Raw genomic sequence first — 4,914 nt, forward strand, 5'->3', positions numbered from 1 at the left:
AAATAACCTCTTGTGGAAAAAGTGGTGGCCACTCGATATCCGATCTCCTTTGACTGCATTTTACTTATTAACAATTTTTCTGGATTTTTTCAGTTCACATGTGACTTAGTGTAGCAGCTCTGTAATTTTAAATAAAAATAAAACTCTATTGAAAAAACGTTTTGTCGCTATAATAAATATATCATTGGCGATAAGTTTAATTTTGAACAATTATTCGATATTATTTATGTTCATCTTTGATTTAGTGTTGCAGATCTTTACTTTTAGTTGAAAAATAACCTCTTGTGGAAAAAAAAGTTTTTGTCACTCTAACTAATATATAATTGGATATATGTTTATGTTTGAACAATTATTCGACATTATTTCTGTTCATCTTTGATTTAGTGTAGCAGCTCTTTACTTTTAGTTGAAAAATAACCTCTTGTGGAAAAAGAAGTTTTTGTCACTCTATTAAATATATCATTGTACATAATCTTACGTTTGAACAATTATTCGTTATTATTTCTGTTCATCTTTGGTTTAGTATAGCAACTCTTTACTTTTAATTGAAAAATAACCTCTTGTGGAAAAAGTTTTTGTCACTCTAACTAATATATAATTTGACATATGTTTAAGTTTGAACAATTATTCGTTATTATTTCTGTTCATCTTTGATTTAGTGTAGCAGCTCTGTACTTTTAGTTGAAAAATAACCTCTTGTGGAAAAAAGTTTTTGTCACTAACTAATATATCATTGGATATAAGTTTACGTTTGAACAATTATTCGTTATTATTTCTGTTCATCTTTGATTTAGTTTTGCAGCTCTTTACTTTTAATTGAAAAATAAGCTCATGTGTAAAAAAGTTTTTGTCACTAACTAATATATCATTGGATATAAGTTTACAGAAAATTTACGATTTAAAAATTATTCGAAATTATTTCTGTTCATCTTTGATTTAGTGTAGCAGCTCTTTACTTTTAGTTGAAAAATAACCTCTTGTGAAAAAATTTTTTGTCACTCTATAATATATATCATTGGATATAATTTTACGTTTTAACAATTATTCGAAATTATTTATGTTCATCTTTGATTTAGTGTAGTAGCTCTTTAATTTTAGTTGAAAAATTACCTCGTGTTGAAAAAAGTTTTTGTCACTCTAACTAATATATCATTGGACATAATTTTACGTTTGAACAATTATTCGTTATTATTTCTGTTCATCTTTGATTTAGTGTAGCAGCTCTTTACTTTTAATTGAAAAATAACCTCTTTTGGAAAAAATTTTTTGTCACTCTATTAAATATATCATTGGAAATAAGTTTACGTTTGAACAATTATTCGACATTATTTCTGTTCATCTTTGATTTAGTGTAGTAGCTCTTTACTTTTAGTTGAAAAATAACCTCTTGTGGAAAAAAGTTTTTGTCACTCTAACTAATATATCATTGGACATAAGTTTACGTTTGAACAATTATTCGTTATTATTTCTGTTCATCTTTGATTTAGTGTAGCAGCTCTTTACTTTTAGTTGAAAAATAACCTCTTGGGGAAAAAAGTTTTTGTCACTCTATTAAATATATCATTGGATATAAGTTTACGTTTGAACAATTATTCGACATTATTTCAGTTCATCTTTGATTTAGTGTTGCATCTAATTACTTTTAATTTAAAAATAACATCTTGTGGTAAAAAAATTTTTTTCACTATATAAAATATATCATTGAATATAATTTTACGTTTGAAAAATTATTCTACATTATTTCCGTTCATCTTTGATTTAGTGTAGCAGCTCTTTACTTTTAGTTGAAAAATAACCTCTTGTGGAAAAAAAGTTTTTTCCAGATTTTAAATTTAGATATCTAGCTAATTGATGAATTTTAGACATAAAAATTATTGATATAATGAAAAATATTAAGTAATCTTGTTTATTACATTTATAGAACTTCCCCGAGTATGTTCAAGAGGAGAACGTGGAGTGGAATGCATGGATTTTATCTGAATCTGAAGAAGAATTCCTTCTTCTTAACAGTAATGTAGATGCTACTGATGATGTAATGGTGATCCATTATACAGAAGATGGATTATCATATGCGTCGGAGGATTTGGTACGGAGGGGACCTTCGGGCCGACTCTGTATAGAAGATGATGAGCGGTTGCTTGATGGTTTGCCCTCTTCGACGAATAACATAAGAATACGAGAGAATTTATTCGAGGACTTGCCTCCTCTCCTAGATATAGTAGTAAATGAAGAAGAAGACGAGGTTCAAATAATAGAACCCGAGATTGTGTACCTAAAAACTCTAATAAATATTAATTTATCATAAGAATAAAGATTAAAAGAATGATTTATTTTTTTTATCATTGATAGAAAACTTGTCTGAGGATTGATGACACTCTAAGGCATGATCTATTCTATCTGAACTGTTCATGTATAGAAGTCTCTGACGGTATCCTCACTCTATATATATATATATCTAGTATATGAAAATTAAAATAATACAAACAAATTTATTGTGTGATTACAATATAAAACTCATTATACATATTAATAATTAGATTTAACGTTAAATCATATATGAGAACACTTCCACAATGGTTTCCGTTGTTTAAAATCCTTTTCGTAGAATGAGCTCTTATGTTGTCTTTTAAAGGGCCACTTTTTCTCTTCTGTTAGAACATAATCATAATAATCCGAGTTATATCTTGCTGTATATACTTTTTTCATTGGATTATCACTGCTGTCTTATACACTATATAGAAAGCCCTCTTTTTCCAGTCTCTTCTTCTGATCTTCCTTTTCTAACATATCTATCCTTCTTTTAAGTGAACATACTTGCCCCCGGTATTAATTTTTCTCCATGTCGCATATAATTTTTCTTCTCGTTTCCTCCAGATTCTTCTCATCTGTCTCTGCCTCTATGCTGTCTAAACATGCAGTAAGTTCATGAGAATGTTCAAAATCATGAAAATGTCTTTTACAAATAGAACAGTTGCAATAAAAGGATATTTCTAACTCAACTTGTTCACTCATGTTATTACACTGCTAATTAAAAACTTAGTGGATTCTATTCACAGACTAACAAAACTATTGCAAAAATCCATTCCTCATAGTCCCTCCGCCGCTAATATCTAAGCAAGCCCTCTAATTGGCTGAGAAGAAAACACGGGATCTAACTGTTTCCTATTTCTGGATCATAACATTTGCCTCGAGCATACAACAACAACAACATCAAATAAATCGACATGTTGGAAATTTAGGTCATTGACTCCGGTACCCGTTTGACTCAAAACATCCATCAAAGTGAGAAAGTTCCTGTTTTTCCATTCTCACTGACAAAAACCATAAAACATACATAAATGTGAGAAAGTTCCTGTTTTTTCATTCTCACTGACAAAAACCATAAAAACAGACATGAACTGCTGTTGACATCCATGAAAAACATCAAATAAATTGACCAACACACATAACCGTCCAAGAAACAACCATCAGTGTGAGAAAATTCCTGTTTTTCTATTCTCACTGACAAAAAAGATAAAACATACATTAAAGCGAGAAAGTTCCTGTTTTTTCATTCTCACTGACAAAAACCATAAAAAATCCATCAATGTGAGTAAGTTCCTTTTTTTTAATTCTCACTTACAAAAACCATAAAACATCCATTAAAGTGAGAAAGTTCATGTTTTTTAATTCTCACTGACAAAAACCATAAAACAGACATAAATTGCTGTTGACATCCATGAAAAACATCAAATAAATTGACCAACACACATAACCATCCAAGAAAACATCCATCAAAGTGAGAAAATTCCTTTTTTTTCATTCTCACTGACAACAAACAGACATAAATTATGTAAAAAAAAGTTGTAGGTGGCAGCAGGGGTGGGTGACACGATCAATTGAGGCATCTCTACTGAAGTCCGAATAAAAATTGCGTTATATGTAAATTTATGTATAGGTCAAAACAGAACGTTTATCTGATAATAAGGAGCCGGGGCACCAACAGCAGCTTTTGACAAAAGTTTGAAAATTTATATTTTCGCTTAATTCTTTTTTTTAAAAAAAAAAAAATTAAATAACATGTGAATGCTGTTCATTACGATACGAATTGATGTCTTTTGATTTTGGGCATTAAGAAAAAATTGGGCTCAGACGGTCTCTTACTTGGTGTGTGCTGATTGATTGGTATCAGAGACAGCAACAGGGATGGAACCCTGCTAGCCTTTATCGCCAGAAGTCTCAATATATCTATGATTTTCCTCATAAACTTGTGAGGAAAATCAACAAAATTTTGTTTAGAAAATTTTTAATAATTTGTTTATAAAGAGTATTTCTAATAAGTTGTACATCAACATCTAGCTTCTTTATAAGTTCTGTTTTTGAGAATAATTTGCCTGTTTCATATGTCCCTGACTGAAATGAAGGCTTTTTTTGCAACTTTGACCGTTCTGGATGTTGATACTGTATTGAGCGTGAGAAAAATTAGTCGATCTTCAGTTGATAGATCAAAATACATTTTGTCGTAACTAGATTTGTGTTTTATTATCGTGGGAAACTGTATAATTCTCATGTCAGCACATATTCCTTGATCTGAGAGTTTTCATTACTTTGTTCAGCTCTTGTTTAGTTTCAAGCTATTAATCAATATAAAAATTATTAAGTAATTATATATATGATTAATATAAATGCTCAAATACAATTGTAACATTCCAATAAAGGGATTTTAAAAGTTGTGACATACTCAGAACTCATGGTCTAGTGAATGAAAGACGCTCTGTTTTATATGAAATACTTTTGCATAATTCAAAGAAGTATGAAATTGTAAGAGTTAAGCTCATCATCTCTAAAAACCAGCCAAACAATATATACGCGAAAATTAGTCCGTTATGTGCAGGTTGGGATGCAGCAGGGTCGTAAGGGGGGAGATATGGAATG

Source organism: Artemia sp. Qi Xiang Cuo, unplaced genomic scaffold (assembly GCF_049724085.1).
Source record: "Artemia sp. Qi Xiang Cuo unplaced genomic scaffold, ASM4972408v1 HiC_scaffold_23, whole genome shotgun sequence".
Taxonomy (NCBI): domain Eukaryota; kingdom Metazoa; phylum Arthropoda; class Branchiopoda; order Anostraca; family Artemiidae; genus Artemia; species Artemia sp. Qi Xiang Cuo.